Raw genomic sequence first — 22,069 nt, forward strand, 5'->3', positions numbered from 1 at the left:
CATGATTATTAGCCCATTTCTATTAGTCTATGTATCTCCATATGGTCCTCTGGATGCCACTTGTAGATGGAGTTTCTGCTTCACCAGGTCCTGCAACCCTTTAGTCTCAAATAAATATACAGAGGCTTATATTAATTATAAACTGTTTTTCCAATGGCATAGACTTCTTATTGGCTAACTCTCTCTTAATTATTAACCCAGTTATATTAGTCTATGTATCTCTACATGGTCTTGGTTTACCAGAGATTGCCTAGGTACCTTACCTTCCCAGTGGCTACACAGCATCTATCTGGTGGCTCCTCTCTGCATTCCTCTTCCCAGCATTCTCCTAGTCTGGCAGCCCTGCCTACACTTCCTGCCTGGCTACTTGTCAATCAGTATTTATTCATCAACCAATAAGGTAAACATATATTCACAGCATACAGAAGGACCTCCCCCATCACTCTTTTGTTTTCCATAGACACCAAGTGTACATGTGGCACATAGACACATATGCGGGCAAAGCACCCATATGCATAAAATAATAGGATAATAAATTTAAAAATTAAGAATTAAAACAAGAATATGGGTAAGAACATATTAGAAATTCAGTCATTCTTCTCAGTTTTTGTTAAGGCCAAGTTTCATAGATCTATGCCAGCACTGGGGGGGGGGTTGTTTGTTTTGTTTTAACCATTGCATATTCAGAAAATGATTATCCAAAGACCGTGTACACAGAATGTCTCATGTATATCAGTGGTCAATATGGTCAGCACACTCGTGGCATCACAGCCTCAGGTCTTTACGAATACTAAACAAGGAATATAGCACTTGTTATAGTTAGAACTCAATATTACAAAGGAGGAGACCACAGTTCAGTGACAGTATATATAACAGATAAATTTAATGTTCACTATAAACTCAGGGGGGAGTTCCTTGAGGATGCATATTAACCTAAAATCTGAAATCCAAACAGAAATGGCCAGGTGGATAGAGGTGAATATGTTCCCATTTCAATGTCTGCATTTTCTGGTGTGTGTGTGTGTGTAGTGAGATATCCATCTAGGACTACTATTGTCTTAACCATGTATTCTCTAAAATCCTAATTTTCCTCATTCTTAATTTCATCCTTATTGTTACCTTTCCCTGTATGTTTACCTATGGAAGTTAAACTTTCTGTGCTGATATTAATGTTTAAGTCCTCCACAGTGAGCAAAAAAAAAAAAAAAAAAAAAAAAAAAAAAAAAAAAAAAATTCCTAACAGCAATCTTTGAACTCTCTGGAAAGAAGGTGAGGCCCCTCTTCATTGATTCCACTCTGATTCAGTTTGATGCCTCTGAACTAACAAATGCCACCCTAAAACCAGTTTGGGACTATACGGCTCGAGACAACTCCAGACTAGCTAACTGAAACCATGCACCTTCTTATTATACTCTGGCCAGAGCTTCAGATAACAACTTCAGTCAAGCATCTCCTGCCACACAGAGACTAGCTACAAATATTACTGCTAGTCCTCTTGAGACTTTTTGTTGCTCTAATTTTTTTTCCTACAGGACCCCATGGAGTTCGTTGTCCCATTTCAGCAGGAAGCAATCCTAAGAAAATAATGCCCCTTTCCCCTACTGTTGGCTTTAAGGGATAGTATTCACCTGCATAGGGTTGGTTTTAGTTGTTTAGGGTTGGGTATGGAAGGGGATGCTCAGTATCAGGTATCTCTTTTAGATAAGTTTAAGGGTATGGATGGGAAAGGTATGGTTAAGATGGGATATATGTAGATTAACATATTTTCTAGTGAACTAACTTTAGCAACTGTTAGCTACAGGTAACTTAAATTGTTAGATTATTGTATGTTGACTGTTTAGGGTCTTCTTTCTGTTTATGATGTTTTGCACACAAATATAAAACTATCTTGATGTATATACATTTTGTATAATGATACAACTTAGAATATTTATCACATTGCACTTTACAGTTCTACCTCTGTCAAGATATTTCAGTTGTCTCTCTGTTATTGAGAATATATATATATATATATATATATATATATATATATATATTTACATTCTTTGAAGTCATTGTCCTGGTTAAATTATTTTGGGAAGCTTCAGCCATTGTACAACTATGTTTCTGAGAATTATAGACTTTTACCATCCATGTTTCTTATCTATGAGATTAGTCAGACATAGATATTTGATCTTCAAACACTTCATAGACCTGCAGAATATGGCATTTAAATGTTTTAATATTAGTACTCTATTGACATGAGACACAATTGCTCCTGACAGCACCAAGCTTTTCTGAAAAAAATGTTGGGCACTGATGACACTCCTCCTGGAGTCCATTCTCTCCTCATTTAATGGCCTCTTGGACAAAGAACTGCCCCCACCTTGACCGCTGACTTTGGAATGCTGTCCTACTAGGCCTTAGCCAAAGCTGGTTGCCCCTACACTGCTGTGAGACTTTGGGTGACTGTCCAGGTAGCCTGCTGTTTCTGTCTTTACTGCACCTTTTGCAAGTTTCTTGCCTGCCCTTCCTGCCTACCCTAGGATTGTTATCCTCCTTCTCAGGTCTTTGATGAGGTTGAAGATTAGACTGTCACAATTATTGTTCTCTCTTCCTAGATAGAAATATTAGATGAAAGACTTAAACTTTCCAGCTCAGAATAACTCTATAGTAATCTTTGTTATGCCTTTACCCTAGGACTGGATATGTAGATCTTGCCATTTGCTCTAGTTGCATCACTGGCAATAGGTCTTAAGTGTGTTGTTCTTACTTTTCCTTCTCCTAGGGCATGCTTGATATTTACTGTCTTTGTATATAGTTTCATATCAAGCCTAAATCTTTAGACTAATGGGAATTGTAGTGAGATATCCACCCTGCCCACACCTGTAGCACTGACCATGCCCATTTGGGCATGGTCACAGGTGAGGACATAATGGAGGGAGGACTACATCTAAGGTCCCAGACCCTAGAGCTTTCCCTTGCTTCTGGTTGGGTCACAGGGAATAGTCTGGGAGGATCCTTGGAGCTGGAACCTGTGGCAGTCACCCGCCTCTTATGAAGTGCATTCTCCCCGAATAAACTTCACTTAACCTGTATTGAGTCCAGTGAATCTTGCTCCCCGCCACAGTGTGTGTGTGTGTGTGTACGCCATTTTTACTTGGATAAGGTGATAGCTCAAGGGAGTTTAAATGTGCAACATGCATTTATATTTCTATATCTACGAATGTTGAGCAATTTAGAATATATTCTTAGCCATTTGTATTTCATCTTTTGAGGAATCTCTGTTTAGTGCTATGCCCCATATTTAAGTTGAAGTTACTCTATAACAGAGAGACAATGTCCCTGCTGGATACCATAAGCTAACAAATAAAAACCCAGTGCCAAGAAAGAGTTGTTTCCCTTAGAGTTATTGGCCAGTGAGGTCCCATAGGCTCTAAAGCATTGAGGGCTCTTGATTACCTCCTTAATTTGACAGTGAGACTCTCTAGCTGAAGACATTACATGCTTGAATCATAGGACATGTAGAAAGTAAGTAGGTCCATACTTGGAAGCTGAAACCTTTCTAGCTAGCTTTCATAGTGCTGGAAAGTACTATGCTTGCTAGAAGAGGAGAAATGTTTATCATCCATCCTACTTAGCTGTGAATTCTGCAAGTTAACAATGACTGGGATGGCAAAACATACCCAAGGGTGCAATAGTGGCATGAACATCATTGGAATAATCAACTTCTTTCTGATTGAATTTAAGGCAAGCTCCATAAGATGAAAACTATACCTGGCACCATTATCTGAACCAAGAACTTGTGGCTAGAAATGTCATAGGCTTTCGGGGAGAATCTACTACTATAATTCTGGCTACATAGGCCTCTATTGTTATGCACCAAAAATTAGTGCATCTCTCAGCTCTCATCAGAGAGTGGGTGGAGATTAACATAAAGATCCACAACTGATCAAGCTGCAGGGAAGAAGAGGCTATGAAATGCTCAGCCCTAAATGGGACAGCCATAATACAACACTCTTTCCAAAGCTCAGAGATCACTAGGGGATAGGATAGGGAGAAGAAAAACTATGATGGATAACTACAAAGAAGCAGTATTTCTGGACAGAGCAGGCCAGCTTCACATAGAATCTCATAGAAGTTGTGACAATATACACAAGACCTGAGTAAGATTAAGTAAGACAAAATTTCAGCACTGAGAGGGGATTTACACACAACATTTGATCTCAAACTGATAAGCTATTAGCAATTGATAGCTACAGGGAGAGTAGGAGAGTCATTTTCACTTAATAGTGTTACCTTTGGTAGGTCACCATGATCCAGTAGAAGGATTCACATAAAATATCATATGGGCAACCCAAATCTGGGTTAATGATTAAAATACAACAACAACAACAAAAGGATGAGAACACAAAGTTCTGTGGATGGGAAAGTTGAGTTAGAACTGGGACGATTTGGGGTGGGGGAAATATGATCAAAATTCACAATAGGAATTTCTCAAAGAGCTAGAAAAATATCAGTGCACAGAAGTACAAGAAGAAACAGGATGTTTGCATAATCTGAAAGCGTCTCTTCAAAAATATCTACTGTGTCTTATAGACATAATAAGATTTTAGTAAAGAAACCTAACAGATGCCACCTGAACCAACCTGAAAATTAACATCATCACTAATTCGGTGTTGACATTGGGAACTCTTGTCATAGCGCACTGAAGAAATAGACTCACCTCCTCTGTTGGACTCTTCCAATGAGATGGTGGTCTCAATAGTAAAAGAACTGTAATGGCATTCATTAAAAACCTGGTGTTGACATCAGTATAAGAAAGGAAAAAAATCAAACACTGTCAGAATTTAAAGAGACATGGCTGGTGAGATGGGTCTGTGGGTAAAGGAAGCTACTAAGCTGGACAACCTCAGTTATATCCCCAGAACCCACATGACAGAAAAGGAGAGATCCACAGTTGTTGTCTGATTCCACACATGTGCTTTGACACACACGCATGTACACACGCACACATGTGCGAATACACTTGTAATCAGAGAGAAAGGGAGACATGACAATTAAGTGCACTGTGGGTATCTTATGAGATCCTCTTATGGGTCAAAGTAAAGATAGTGTGAAAAGCCAGTGAAAATAGAAAGATGAGTTTAAAACCGAAGAATGGATAGAGAAATGTGCTACATTTACACAATGGAGTACTACTCAGCAGAAAAAAACAATGGAATCTTGAAATTCACAGGCAAATGGGTGGAACTGGAAGAAACCATTCTGAGTGAGGTAACCCAATCACAAAAAGACAAACATGGTATGTACTCACGCATTTGTGGATTTTAGACATAGAGTAAAGGATTACCAGCCTGCAATCCACACTGCCAGAGAAGCTAGTAAACAACGAGGACCCTGAGAGAGACATACATGGTTCCCTGGAGAAGAGGAAAGGGACAAGATCTCCTGAGCAAATGGGGAGCATGGGAGGAGGGGAGAGGGAGCTAGGAGAATGAGAAGGGGAGAAGAGGAGGGGTGAGGAGGACATGAGGGAGCAGAAAGGTTGAGTCAGGGGAAGAATAGAAGAAAACAAGAAAGGAGATACCATAATAGAGGGAGACATTTTAGGTTTAAAGAGAAATCAGGCACTAGGGAAAGGTCTGGAGATCTACAAAGATGATACCAACTAACAATCTAAGCAATAGAGGAGAGGCTACCTTAAATGCCCTCCCCTGATAATGAGATTGATGACTGCCTTATATGCCATCTGATAGCCTTCATCCAGCTGCTGCTGGAAGTAGAAGCAGACACCCACAACTAATCACTGAACTGAACTGGAATCCAGTTGCAGAGAAGGACGAGTGAAGAGCAAAGGGGTCCAGACCAGGCTGGTGAAACCCACAGAAACAGCTGATCTGAACAACGGGAAGTTCTTGGTCCCCAGACTGGTAGCTGGGAAACCAGCATGGGACTGATCCAGACCCCAGGAACGTGGGTTTCAGTGTGGAGACCTCAGAATTTTACGGTACCTCCTGTAGTAGATCAGTACTTATCCCTAGCATAAGAGTGGAGTTTGGGAGCCCATTCCACATAGAGGAATACTCCCTGAGCCAAGAAACACAGGGGTGGGGCCTAGGCCCTTTCCCAAGGATATGATAGACTCTGATGACCCCCTATGGAAGGCCTCACCCTCCCTGGGGAGCAGAAAGGATATGTGATAGGTATGGTTTTGTTTTAGTTGGGGCAGGGGTGGTAGGGGAGGATGGGAGGGAGAGAGAACTAGGATTGTCATGTAAAACAATCTTGTTTCTAATTCAAATTTAAAAATCTGCAAAAAAATGAAGATGAGTTTAAGGCAGGTATTAGTATTGAACTAATTTTCCTAATTTTGATAGTATTACCATGAGTAAAATGGATTATTATTATTTAAGCATCTAGCAACATTAATTTTACTTATTTATTTATTTATTTATTTATTTATTTGGGGTTTTTGAGACAGGGTTTCTCTGTGTAGCTTGGAGCCTTTCCTAGCACTTGCTCTGGAGACCAGGCTGGCCTTGAACTCACAGAGATCTGCCTGCCTCTGCCTCCCGAGTGCTGGGATTAAAGGCGTTTGCCACCAACACCCGGCAGCATTTTTTTTAACATTAATTTTAAAAGGTAGAAAAATAATAAGAAAATTTTATATAACTTGTTACAGAATTCCTGCCCAGTTCCACAGCCCCCCTGAAGCCCTCAAATAAACACTATATTAATTATAAAGCTGTTGGCTGATGGCTTGAGCTTCTTATTAGCTAGCTCTGTCTTAATTATTAACTCATTTCTATCAATCTAAGTATTTCTACGTGGTCTTGGTTTACCGGGAAATGCTGTACCTGCAACTCCTTTGCCTGCTACATGATGACTGCTCAGCATCTCTGTGGAGAAAGCAATTTCCTGTTTGTCCCAGCTTATATCCTCATTCTACCCAGCTATATCACTTCCTGTCTGGCCAATCAGTGTTTTATTCATTAACCAATATGAGAAGCATATACACAGAAAAACATTCCCCATCATCAACTAATTAGTGCAATAGAAGGCATGTGGTGAGGAAACTGGAAAACCAGTAAGATGGGGAAATAATTTGAAAATCAAAAATGAACCAAAGAGAAAGGGCAAGAAATAATAAAAATCATGGCAGAGATTAATGAAATAGGAACAAAGAAAACAATATAAAGAATCATCAAATCTAAGAATTGGTTGAAAAAATAAACAGGATTTGTGTGTCCTTGGCTGAACTAACCAAAAGAGCAAGAGGATCTGAATTAACAAGGTCAGATATGAACAGGGGAACATCTCAATAGATATTAAAGAAATTCAGAATATTATAAAGGAATAATTAGAAAATTTATTTCATTAAAATTGAAAAATCTAAAAGAGATGGATGAATTTTAAATTCATCCATATCATTAAAGTTAAACCAAGAGATCAACAACTAAATAGAACCAATGAGAAGATCCAGAGAGTAATAAAAAGCCATTAGCCAAAAAAAGGCTAGGTCCAGATCCAGAAGAATTCTAGCTGACTTTCAAAGTAGATCTGTAACCAATACTACCAAATTATTACACAGAAGGAAATTCAAGGTGCACTAGCAACTTCAACTGTAAACCCAGTATTACTGAAAGACACAAGAACAGCGATGCACATACACACAGGTTAGGGCACCAAAAACCCAAACCAAATAACTGAAAGGCAAAGGAAGAAAGGGAACTAAAAGTTGGACTGAACAGGGCAAGGAGTCACCAGGCACAGGTGTTTCCTCCTGCTCCTTACAGAGTCTCTCCCATCCTGCTGCCTGTTACCTTCAAAGACCGGTTATCAGAGTCATCAATAAGGTGATTTGTTTAAAGCCTTCATCTTTGGGAATAATCAAATATTTGGATATGATGTATGGATCCCTTGACCATGTGGCTCGTCACTGAATCTTCAGGCCCATGGATCCTAATCCCCACATAAAATATACTGCATAAACAATGAAGTTTCTTCCCCACCTTCTTTGTTCTCCTGCCTCCTCTTCCCTGATGCATATCTTCGTATAGTGTCCTTCCTCCTTGTTTTGGGAATAAACAGCAGTGACTGTGGCACCCATATGCACACCTTGCAAAATTTGCTTAGTTTTGGCTGTATATACAAAAAAAGGAAACAGGGCTTCTTTGGAAACAGCTCATCAAAACTTGTAAATGGAAAGTATAAGATGACCTCATATGTATCGTGCAAAAAAACAAAAAAGGTATGGACAGACCCAAAGAATAGTGGAGCTGGGCAGTGGGGCACTAAGGACAGCTTTCAGCATCCAAACAGTGACAAGTTAATCATCAAAGTAATAGTGAAATCAATGGGCTATTGTTAACTTGAGCATCAAAAACAATTTGTGGTTCTAATTTGGAAGTACAGGAGGGAGGTGGGGCAGGATGAGACACTACCTTAAATTTGCAGGAAGTTTGCCCTCTTTGGATAATCGACCTAATTTATTCTTCTCTAGGTAAGCAGTTGTGCAGCCTTGAGGACACTCTTAGAGGCTAACTGATAATTCAGTATATTTCTGTGTTTCCAAACCATAGAGCTGCAGGTTTATGAGGAGGCGTTTGCACTTAAAATCACATCTATCTTCACCTTCCTAATGACATTAAGAGCTGTGTAGGATGATCAAATAATCCTGTTTTGCCACTGGAAACAGTAAGGTTCATTAAATTATAGAAATAGAACTTCAAATGAAGTCTTCAACCCACTTCCAGCAGTGTGTCCCAGTCAATGTTTGTCCTTGCAGAAAGGTTGCCCACAAAGTCCTGTCTGTTTTTTGTTTTGTTTTCATCTGATTTACAATCAAAAGGCTAAAACAGAGAGACATAATGCAAACAGTTAAAAAGAAATAAAGCTACGATAGAACCTTGGACCAAACAGAGGGTCCTATTGCTTTTCATCTCTCTCACTAACACCTCTTCAACCTGAAGGTAGGCTTTGCATGTCGTTCAAGGTTCTAAACTTGAAGTCTGGGTTATTGGCTATGAATGAAACACTCCAAGCTGACCAGTGAAGTTTACATTTGCAAGGGGATCTTCCCCTGAAATATGGAGCCCAGATTCCTATTTAACTTTCTCTGTTTGGAAAAGGAACTGAAATAGAAGCACTTAAATCCTTCTTGCCCATTTTTGTAACCCGAGTCAAACTTCAGGAAAGCTCTCCTCTTCCCCACACAGAGAAAATTTTTATGTTCCTATCTGGCCAGAAGCTATCTAATGACCAAAGAAAATCCCAAGATCTTTTTTTTCCCCTGGAAAAGCCACTCATTTTAATGGAATAGAGGGTTTGCCAGGGACAACACAGCAAGCTAAATAGGCAGCCTTAGAGCAGATGGTTCCTGGAGTCTGTGTATGTACCTGATATGGTGAACATAGTTCCTGGAAGGCCAGCATGTGGTTTTTAAATTAGAGCAAACCAAATATCAGGAAAGCCTTACATTTATAACTTGTAACGTCATATCCTATTCCACATGTTGCAGAGAGTATTGACAGTGTTCTTTGTATTGGGGGTCATGTAAATTCTCAAGGAATGATCGGGTAATTCTCAGCTTTAAAAAATCAGGAGCCACCAAATTAGTGTTTTTTCACCACCAATTTCCTAAAGTGCCATGCTGTGCAGTGAACACTCTGTTTGTCCCCCATTACTCTGAAAATACTGTGCATCTCCAAAACACAAACCCTAATGTGGACACTCAAAATAGGTGATTGCTGTTCAAAATTACATTAAATCTTGTGTGGTCACTTATCACACACTGGTCTTGACCTTCAAAGGCTTTTCAGTGGCTGGTGATTTTCCTCTCATTCTTAATAAATTTCCTTCCTATAAATGAATAAATAACAATGTGAGAATGGATGCCAACATGTTAATAAGTGACACTCTTTGTGAAAGTAAAGAGATCCCACAACCATTTTTGTTTAATCAGTCAACATGTAAACATATAAACTTTGCCTTGTGAGAAAGTTCCATGACATTAGAACTTGAGTTTTTTGAAACAGTGGGCACTAAATTTTCTAGGCTTTTGTTTCTTAATCTGCAAAGCCAGGATGTGGCTCACTTGACCTAAATAGCTCCTTTTAGTGAAGGGACCAGCTCCCCATTTCGGCAGTCATAACAGCCGAACACGTGCTTGTCTGACCTTGCCTTGGTCACTAGGAGGTTAGGTGCCTGCATCATGGCAAGGAACCAATCAGAAGTTAGCTGGTGGTGCTATGCCTTATGCCTCTGGGTGTGCTTTACTGACAAGTGCACAGCAATGACTCGCAGAGCATAGCAACCACCCTGGGCGGGCCTATGGGCCATAACAACCAGTTGACCAATCAACAGAGGGCAAACCCTCCAAGCCTGGAGCCACACCAATCCTGAGCCTGTGCGTACCACTAGACACTCCCCTTACGCTGCCCTATAAGATCTCTATGCAGATGCTTCCATCTGTCTTTTCTAGCCATCTGCCATGGCGGGTGGGTGAAAGACCTGAGCTAACATGGGGTTAGCTCATTAAATAACTATAATAAAGCCTCGTGCAGTGTGCATCAAGCTTTCGACTCTACCAGGTGATTGGGGTGACCGAGGTCCTGGGCTGAGATCCTGGAGGCCTGAGCTTCCGGGGGTCTTACATTAGTACATGATTCTCTAAGCACATTTTAACCAGTTGCACTGGAATAAACTGGATGATGCTACTACAAACCAATACTTTTAGAAAACATCATCTTATTGTAGGAGAGAAAAAATAGGCCAGCCACAGATCCGTCAGCCAGAAATCTAAGGGGTGTGCTGAGATCTGCTAGAACACCTGAGTCCTGGTGTGACAGGACATGGATCTCAGGAGACTCCAGGGTCATGGAAGTGTGAGGGGACATGGATCTCAAGAGACTAACGGGTCATGGAAGTATGCTGACCCAGAATAGGAAAGGGGTTCTGATCTCAGGGCACCATCATTTAGATACATTCACTAACCTCTTTGGAACTCAGTCCCCCTAGTTTTAAACAAATTGACCAGTGTGGGTGTGATACCTAAGATCCAATCAAATATAGAAAAACAGAGATTTAGGACTCAGAATCTTGATGCCAAACCATGGTAGTGAATGCTCAGAATGCTGTTTAATACAGACTCTGGCTACAATCCAGGAAGTCTTTCCTAAAGCCCTTTTTGCCTTCCAGCCTAGCCCCTGGACTACTGAGTGTTTAAGCAAAACCAATTGTTCCCAGTAGTTAATGCTCCTGTTGTTCTCCCAGAGTCCTTCCAGGACACACACAGCAGAAAGTGGATGACCCAGTTCTTTAGTTCCGCCCAGCAATGTGGGAACAGCCTTCTCTCCATGTCTTCATGTTTCCCATCGCTTAAAAATATAAAAAGAAATTAAAAAGGAATGCATTTAACCCAGCACTCTAAATTATTCCTGGAAGATAAGCAGAAAAATAACTGAAACTCTGAACAGCTGCAGTGCCTTCCAGGTCCTTAAGTTTCTAGTAATTAAGTACTAAAGGGAAGTTAGCCTTCCACTTGGTCACAGAGGTCACACACAAAACAACTGCAGGCACACACACACACACACACACACACACACGGTTATGAAAATTTATAGAACATGTGTATCTGTGAAACAATTATTAGCAGAAATGTGTTCGGATTGGCTTTAAGGCAAGCTTTTACTTCACTTCACTTGAACTCTATTCCTGATTTTGAAAGTACACCAAAAAATAGGATTCTTTTCAGAGAAAGTTTAGTTTCACTGTCAGCTGTGCCCCTTTTTATATGGTCATTGTTTTTTAACTAAGAAGTGTTTCCATATATATGTATGTATTTATATGTTTATATTTACCTCATTTGTTTGCTTATTTACTGAAGTTACCTAGCTTAGCTCTAATTCAGAGCCCTGGGTCAGAGTATATTAACTGAGCAAGCATAATTTCAGACACTACAGGGACATGTCAGCCTGCTTCTTCTTCATACTTTATTAATGACTTAAGATTTCTAACCATCACCCCTTCTTTGCTGTTCTGACTCTCTCTCTCTCTCTCTCTCTCTCTCTCTCTCTCTCTCTCTCTCTAAGAAGAATTTTAGGAGTAATCTATCTACTTTCTGGTGTTTAAAAAAATAACCAAATTTCATACTCTTTCCCCTCACTCACTGGCTGGTTAAATTGGCTACTAGAAACAATGTGGAATAACTTCTAAGGCAACCCCCCCCAACAAATCATAGATACAGCATAGTTGTGGGGATAAAGAAGCATCAAAAATAAAGTGGGAAATCAGGGCCAAGCTGTACAGAGGTCTACAGACAACTGTATGACTCAGCCACCAAATTCATAATAATAGCAGCAGTTAGAATCCTGGACCACCATCACCATCCACCTGGGAGAGAAGTTGCCACCCTGGTGTAGAAGGCAGAGGGAATTTTTCAGCTCAGCCTTCAATAATCCTGGCACAGTCACCTACTGCTTCTTGTCCATAGAGACACTGTAGAACTGAAGCCAGGATGGGGGAAATATCTCAGCAAGAAAAGGGTTTGCCTTGTGAGCACATGAACCTGTTTGGAGCCCCAGAACCCAAGTTACAGTCAACAAACAAAACAAAATTTGGTGTAGTGCTTGTAACCCCAGTGACAAAAGTCTCAAAATTGAAGAATGACTGCTGAGATAATCCTTTTGTTTCCAGAAGGATGCACACAAATACATACACACACGCACACATACCAAATAAACAAACAAATGTCTCATGCAGTTTGTGAACTTTCTTTGTTTCTATGATGCCTGAGTCAGTGCTCCTCTGTCAGTCACCTTCGAGCTGAACTGGGCTGACAGCCTTCTAGTGACAGCATCATTCATTTCCTCTCTAAGTTCCCCCAATAAATGGTTTGTTCTTCAGATTCATCTGATTTGTAGGAATTCCTGCTTCTCCCACTTTCTGTCTCCAACTAAGTGCTGTGGACTCCTCTGGGATCTCCTTACCTGACTCGATCTCTGGTTGAAACATCCAATGAAATATATCTCTGCTACTTTGTGATTGCTGCCATTTTCTCACTTCACTCATAGCTGCCTCCATCCTGCCAGTGTTGTAGGAATCCCTCTCCTCAAACCTATATTTAAACATTCAAAGAAAGCTTGCAAGATCTGAAGATCACTTTACATTTCTTTTTTTCCTTTTTTGTCTCTCCAAATGAGATGTCAGTATCATTGGCATCTATACATAAAATGCCATTTGATCTCACTTGTATTTCATATAGACACATGTGTGTTACGTGTGTGGGTTAGTATACGGTGTGAACGCTAACCTCCAAAGTGGGCTATAAGTTATTCTAGATAAATGACTACGGATGCAGACTGATTTTGATAAGTGCCCAGTCCTCGGTTAAAGAACTACAACTTTTCTCCGATAGTTCAGTCTTTCACATGAGCCACACTTGAAAATATAAAACTGATTAATTATGATTAAAAAGAAATTATAGTGTTGTGGATGTTTTCATTTTATTTTGAGATTGACCTTTGCAATTTTATAATCATTTAAAATGAAAGATGCTACCAGCTTCTTGGCCAGTTGTGGAGTTTATTGTTTTCTTTTTTGTTTGTTTGTTTTTGGACAACTTACCAATAACTTTGCATTGACATCACCCAAAATGGAAATCACCAAATTTCCAACCAGTCATCTTCCTATGTGCGTTTTCTGGTTTCCCCATTCTATACAGGCTTTGCAGTTTCCCAAGATTATCCCAGCTTGCTGCACTAGACATATAAGATTCTTTCTTTACAGCTCACTCTAAACCTGACCACGCTCCAGATGCAGCCATTGATTTTCTGTTGTTTTTTGTGTTTCCCGTCTTCACAGTCACCCTCTAGCACATCTGTTCTCAAAATTTGATCCAAGAGCCTATCAGAATCCTGATGAGTCTTTCACAATTCCATGACATCAAAAGTATTTATGACAACACTATCTAACTTGCCCTCTTTCACTCTCTCAGAAGAGCACATGATTTTTGTGATCATCAAATATATGATAATTTGGCTAGGTTCTATCAAACCAGACATTAAAGAATCCTGTAGAAGTACAAAACAGCATCATTTTTTCACTATATGTATTTAAAAGTTACTCTCAAAAATATTTTATATTGAGATAAACATAAATTCTGTTAATATGACTAACACATTAGTATAACATTTCTTTTAAAATGATTTCATAAACTTGAAGTTTCTCAGCTTTAATTTCAAACACAGTAAACATTAACAGATCAAAATGCATGTAAACCAAGTTCTTTGGACCCCCAAGGATGTCTTGAGTATCAATAGCCAACAGACCCAGAATTGTCATATTAGTCTTGTCTTAACCACCTTTTACTTGCACTTCAGCAACAGCTTGTCAAGCACTCCCCCACCTCTGGTCTCCAATTTTCTTTCATCTATATATGACACCAGAGTTCTTCTCTTCTCAAGGAAAGTTATTGCCAAATATTAATTTCTGCTCCAAATCCACTAATTTGGGGATCACTCATCAGTCTCCATGCCATGTTTTTATTTTATCATTTCCATTGCCAACTTCCTACAAAGACAAGATACTTCAAGAAGGCTAATTTATCTGGCCTCAGAACACGTTGAAATTTGTACCACCCTCTCTCTATTTAGGTTGCTTTCTCTTGTATCCTCATCTTTGAATATTAGAAGTTCCCCTCTGCCCAGCCCAAGGCAACAGAGACAAGAGCCCAATAAAGAGCAAATACTTAAAGGTCTGGCTTGAATCCAAGTTACCTTTCACTAGATATCTAAGGTGAGAGATTAACTTTCTGGAGCTGGTAAATGAAAATAGAATACAGCAGCTTGACGATAATACATGTTCATATATAAAATTAGTATTATTCAATGTTGCCTTTATCCAGATCTTACCATATTCCTGGAAGACTTTTTGGTGATCTTTAAGGAACACTTTTCTCTCTCTGTTACATTTTAATGACTTTCTGTTACATTTTAATGGGGGGTTTCATCTTGACTGACCCTACTGGCTGTTGGAAGTAACTGACACTCCCCTTTCTTTCTCTCCATTTCTTCCACACCTGTCATATATGTGCATAATCCTGACACTTGACCAATGCTGTTACACCTTTCAATAACCTCAATGTGTATCATTGTTCCTCTGCCTTCCACACAATGATCTACATGAAACAATTCTCAACTGACAGGAGACAAATAAATGTGTTTGATCTATAACCTTTTATTCATCTTGATCTTCTCAGAGCAGCTCAGGAAAATTCTTCCTCTAGTATAATAAATCCATTCATTAGAAAAAGGAAATTCAAACAGGAAACATTTTATATAGAGAGGCAGTTCTGATGGGAGAATCTTCCAAACTACACAAAAAGGAGGCCAAAGGCTGGTTGATCCTGGCTGGGAATCAATCCTGCTGTGAAATGACTTTTAGCCATCTACAGCCTCTTAGAAGTGGATTGGGAGCTACAGACTTGAAATTCTCAAGGCTCTGTCAGTTGGGAGAAGACACAGATTGTAACAGGGCATGGAAAAGCCTTTCTATTAGCAGTATAGACTTCCTCTACCCTGCCCTGAGGTCAAGAATGACTGCTTCAGGCCTGGGTGGGGTTAGTCAATTAGCTTTCTAGTCTGTTAAATAGACCAGATGAATGGAGATATACAATTAAATAAAACACTTGTGTGTACCTGTGTTGATTGATATGTAATGATGAAATCAACCTAATATGAAAAGTACTTCCAAGAATAAAATTCTGAAAGATTTTTTTATATCAGTCCTAAGATACTCCTTTGTCAATTGCTGGAAATTAACTAAAAATGTAGACATTTAACTTCAAAGCATCATTGTAGATGACAACCAGCGATTACATCTCAAAGGTACTATAGCACTAGTCATGGCCAGGGTTAGATCATTTCTACTGTAAAATATATTGACAACCTAGAAAATAAGAAAAATAGAATTTTCTTAAATGTTTAATATACAGTCCTCAAATCCTGCTTTCAAAGAGGAATGAGGACTGAGGATTGTTCTGAGGGAGGGTGTGTGGCATGGATGAGGGGGGTATGGGGGACCTGGGAGCTGAGTAGAATCGGGGTGCATGTTGTGAAACTCCCAAAGATTCAATAAAAAAGCTTAAACAACAACAATGCTTTGTTCTAACATTTTAGACCATATCAATGTTTGCCTTATATGTTACACAGGCAGTTTAGCCAAATGATCAAGAGATCAAGTTCCTGGCAGAGCAGGACACGTAGTCCAAATCCTGATTCTCCATCTTGGAAGTCCTGTGACTGAGCATCTTAACATCTCTGTGATGTAGTTTTCTCATTGGAAAGCTGTGTGCTGGAAGTCTTCTTCTGTATAGATTTGGCTTGGTACTCACAAGGTTATTACTCTTACTATTGCCTGTTTATAATCCTAAGCTAACTGGAGTGGGGAAGGGGGCAGTGGAATACAAACTCAGTTAGCCTAGGCTGTGTAGAGACCCCATTTCCAAAAACAAGATGAACAAAAACTCATGTTCAATGGACCAGAACTGGTTTTAGCTGGAGGAAGAAGCAGATGGGAAGCAAGCTTTGTGTGATATTTTAAGGAGGAAATGACTTAACTAGAGATTTTTACATGACTTTCTAGTGCCTTTTTGTAACACCTTAAAAAGATTAAATTATATGCTCTGTTTCTAATTTTTAAATTTTTATTATTATTTTATGTGCATGAGTGTTTTACATGCAGGTATGTCTGCCCTCTACTTACTTGCAATGCCTATGGAAGCCAGTAATGAATGTCAAATCTCCTGGAACTGGAGTTGCAAACAGTTATGAGCCACCATGTGGGTGCTGGGTATTGAAGCAGGGTCTTACGGGAAGAGCAGTCAGTTTTCTCAACCACCAAGCCATCTCTCCAGCTCCTATCGATACTCTGTTTCTAAATTAACAGGCATGATCTCTCAGTAGTTGGTCTTTCATTACAAACCTCAATTTTCTGGAACTGTTGAAGCACATGAACATGTTTTCCTAACTTGTGATGCAAAAAGTAATTATGTTAACAAAAACTTTCACTAAAAATAGCAGCATCAAGCCGGGTGGTGGTGGCTCACACCAGCACTTGGGAGGCAGAGGCAGGTGGATCTCTGCTAGTTCGAGGCCACCCTGGTCTACAAAGCTACACAGAGAAACCCTGTCTCAAAAAAAATATAGCAGTATCATCTAAATATATGTTTTAGTGTATACAGTGAAGTGTTCTTCAGCTGACCTTTTCAGTTTAAGGAAATCTCTCATGGCTAGTGAGGTTGGAAGAAGGATTAGTTTAAGCAAGCAGAAAATGAAAGCCTGTAGCACACCTTTAGAAATGGCTTGGCACTCCTCACTATAGGTGACCATACACACAGCCCAGGATTCCAGGATGTTCCCATTTACTGGCCAAAGTATATACAAAGAAACACAAAGCTCATCACAGCATACACATAGCAGTGCACCAAACAGCTCTATTCACTATGTTACAAAAGAAAATGCCAAAGTCCATTTAGATGAGGCAAAAAAAAAGAAGAAAAAAAGAAAAAAGAAAAGAAAGGAAAAGAAAAAGAGTTTTGTGTTATTGGAATTTAGGAAACTGTTTGCACTTAGGCCTTAGGAGAAGACAGGAGTGTCTAAACAGTTCTCTGAGACTGACCCAGTTCTGGATATGATTGCTGGTTACATGGGTGCCTTCAGTGTGAAATACCATCATACTCTACACTTAAAAGGAGAATTCTTTAAATATGTATAATTCAGTGAAAGGTTTACTGCTTAAAAGTCACAATGTGGGGAATACTTCACTGACAAGAACTCCATTACTGTTCTCATCAGAGTAGGTGTAACTGCGTGCAAGGTATCCCAGGAAAGGGCCTGCTGGCCTTCTCTTGCAGGAGAAGGGGGTAGGAATGTTATTAGACCACTTCCTGTACTTCCACCCACTCTTCCCACACTTCCCTCCCAGCTGTATGTGATTCTGTGCAAGCTGCACATGATCTCAGGACGTGATAAAGAACAGAGGGTGGAAGGTGAACCACGGTGTGGACTCCGTCTACACAGCTGTGAAGGATGCATCAGCCCTGTGGATTTGAGACTGTTGGGTTCTGCAGCTGCTTTGGGTCCCCCAGATTTTGGTAGTTGACCCCTCACCCATGATATGTAAGTAAGCCAATGGACTCACCAGTTCACTAAGCTAGACTGGAGTATAATCACACTTGCATCTGTTGGTCTCTGTCTCGGGAGAGTAGACACTTGTTATCATCTCCTCAGGAAAAGGCCATGTACTGAGTAATATGAGGTGGGTGGAAGGGAACAAGGAGGGTCAGGGAGCTTGAAGAGAAATGGGGAAGGAAGAACCAAAAATTGCTTGATACTATAATAATATATTATTGTATATGCTAATTAAATATATATATATATTATATACATATATAAGCATAGGCTACAATGTCAAACTCAGCAACTGGGGCACTAAAAAAATTGTGACCTGTATTTTAATTTCTATTTGTTATCTCTTCATTTTTCATAGTTTCATGAAAATAATAAAATAAGGATATTTTCATAGATAACTTTTCTAATTTGTGAAGTTTTCATTGAATAAGATAAACAAGTGTGTTTTTTTCATCCTTGTAATAACTGAGTGTACTTATCTCTACATGGATTTATATTTAGAAACTTCCTTTCAGGATGAAGAAAGGAAACTTTTGACCTCTTTCTAAAATGAAGATGATTTTTCTCCATTACAAGTTAGAATACATAATATTTTAAACTTGGCAAAGAAATAATCCAAGAGGAATTTTCTGGAACAACATAAGTAAGTGACGATGGGGCCTCGGGAATGCTAGGACTTCACGGGCTATATATAATCACAGCCAATGTGTTGAAACCACTTTCAGTAACCTGGGCAACACCTGGAATGTGTGTGCCTTTGGGTATAAGTTGTGGCTAAGTTGTTTACTCGACTGAATTTCCCGAACCTTGAAGGGGAAAACATGTTCTTTGCAAAAATATTTTATCCAAAATCCAGGAAAAGAAAATTCTAAGGAACAACTTAAGTCCATCACACAAAGACTCACTGTTCGCACTAACACTTTGGTTAAAAATGCCTTCTCCAAACTTTGGGGAGAAATTGAGGTCCACTAGCCTATCACAAATAGAATCATGGATTGCAAAAGGGATCTTTGATTCAGGGAAGAATTCTGATTATGAATTTCTCTTTGGGATTCATTAGTTCAGTTTTGACACCTTGTAACAGAGCCTGTACAGGCCTTCCAAAACCAACAGCAATGTAACAGAGCTACGCAACAGTTGCCCTGGGAAGTGTAAAGTTGTCACTTCCAACAATGTTTTCTGGGATATGTATGATTCTGGGATGCTTCCTAAACAAGGAACAGGGATATCTCAGTAACTCTTCTGGCTGGCATAGGTGAAAGGATACAAGAATATGCACCACTCCCTGTTTGATGTCTTACCTCCGTGATTGACTTTATATAAATGTTTTACATTCAAAATTCAATATATCAGTGCCATGTGTTCATTTACCCAGAACCACTGTTTGCAAAAGCAATTCTTAGAGTACTGGGAAGAAGTGAAGCAGTGTATTCAATCATTTTCTTGGTTACTTGTAGATACTTCTAAGCATCAAATATAAGTGTTTCTCTTTCTTGTATCTTGGGCATCCAGACAATTTCCCGGAACAGAGAAGATTCTTAATTATGATGAATAGATACAATAATAGCAAAGGAAGAACTAAGCTTCTTGGTAGAATGGTAATGCGGTTCAACTGAATAGCATAACTCTGGAGGAGACCATAGTGCTTGGGCTCCAGGAAGCCAGGGGCTAAGGGAGAACACTGCTCTTTGATGGCCAATCTCCTGTGTTGATTAATGTCTCAGCACATCATGCTTCCAGGCATTGATCATGCTCCAGGCCAAGGTGATTCTTGTCTCTTCTTGACCTAAACATACCCTTCCCTTTACTGAAAATATTAAGGGTTCACCACGACAACTTAAAGAGGGCATTTTCCATTATTGAACAGCACTTCAGTATGGAGAAAATGATTTATTTATACTTTGACAGAAATAAATCTACAATTATTTCTCTAAACAAAAATTGAGAGATATATTTTAGAGTATCTTTCTATAAGAAAGTGTTTGCAAGCATCATAACTCACAAGGGCTGGTGGGAGTCATGAGGAATGATGCTGAGGGCATGGACTGAAAGTTTTGGGTGCATTGTACCTGCTTGTCCATGTGTTTTTAAAAGTTTTATCCCTCAACTTAATAATAACCAAATGAAATGTTTAAATGTATCAAATCATGATCATGCTCATTGTGCCATAGTGGGTCTGTGAATCTAACCAGTCATTCAAAGTCTGAATTTTATTCCCACATTAAACCATGGGAGTGATACCAGGTAATCATCTGGCCCTCTGTGGTTCATTGACAAATATATGATACTTTGTGTATAAGAATGGTTCCTATGTGTGGGTGTTTACACCACTCTACCTGAAACTGTATCAGATGCTGCTACTGTCCCAGTCACTTTCCTTGAATCTCACTCTTCAGTGGCTCTAGGCAGTCTTACTCTATGAAGATGATTCTTTAGAGAGACATGAGGTTACAAGAGAAAGAAATTAGTGGTTCTAAGAGCCAGCCAAAGTGATGGGTACTGGCACATCAGTACATACTCCATCACCCATCAGAGGAATCATTCCAAGCAATGTGCACCAATGCCAACATCCCCATGGGATTAAGTTCCAGTTATGTCCCATGTTAGCTGCTTCAGTGACTTCCACTTGTCTGCTTCTTGTCTCTATTACTTTACCATTACTTTCCTGGAGGTTCACATACATCCACCAGCTTGGGATGGAGAGATGACTAGCCACACTGCTACTCTTTAAGAGAAATTGTGTTTGTTTCCCAACACCCACATGATGGCTTGCAACCACTTGTAACTCCACTTCCTAGGAATTGGGTATCCTTTTCTGATCTCTGTGAGCACCATATATGTACATGGTACATATGCATACAGTAGGCAAAACACTCATACACATAAATTAAAATAAATAAATCTAAAAAACAAAGCAAAGGTGCTGCTTTTAAAAATCTTCAAACTTCTAAGGAAACACTGGAAAACTTAAGTCTTCAGAACTACCTCAGGATGAAAGCTTTCAAGTCTTGTAGATGGAATATATACTTATGAAAATGCTTATCACTTCCTTATGAATATAGCATTGGTGATGGCATATGGACTTGCTGAATATGATAACTATTTCTTCAAACAGCACATTTGTGTACCCATAGTACACAGAGAAGAGAAGATCAAAGTGAAGGCCTTAAAATTTGCTATCATTGTTTCTCCATCAAAATTCACAGGGCTTCTATGCCCATGAAGTTTTCTCTGCGTCATTTTAAGCCATTTGGAGACATCATGAATCATTTCTAGCTACGTGGTCATGTGTCCTAGCACAAATGAGTCAAGAAGCATGAAAAATGGCTAATCTGAGTGACTAAGATCTTAGTAGTTTGCATTCTTGCTGGCTTTTCTTGACTACAACTATGCTTCTAAGCCTAAATTCTGAGAGAAACCAAAGTAACAGTCTCTCTTCAGGGTAACAAAGTTAAGAGTTTCTGGGGGAAGGTGTGAGACATCTCACACTCCATCACTCCAGCCTTGCCACACTGCCTTCTTTCTTCCCAGCCCTGTGAAACTAAATTGATTACAGGGAGTCTTTTACACAATATATCCCTGGAAGAACCAAATCTGTAGCTACTGCTAGACCTTGCAGTGTTTTATATGAAGTCAGCATTGGCACTTAGCTTTGGTGGAAGTTTGGGATTGAAACTGTTTCTGGAAAGGCACAGCAATTTCCTTTTAGATATATTATCTAATCAAGGTATGATGCAGATTGAGACCAAAATCAATTTTAAACTGGAAAGTGGCTAAAGTAAAACTATAGAGACATTACTGGATAATGTATGTTAAAATCTATACAGCTGAAAAGCCACCTTTCCCTTCAGTATAGGCTATATTGAAAGACACCGTTAAAGAACACCTCAAAAGTA

This window comes from Cricetulus griseus, chromosome 2, assembly GCF_003668045.3.
Source record: "Cricetulus griseus strain 17A/GY chromosome 2, alternate assembly CriGri-PICRH-1.0, whole genome shotgun sequence".
Lineage (NCBI taxonomy): Eukaryota > Metazoa > Chordata > Mammalia > Rodentia > Cricetidae > Cricetulus > Cricetulus griseus.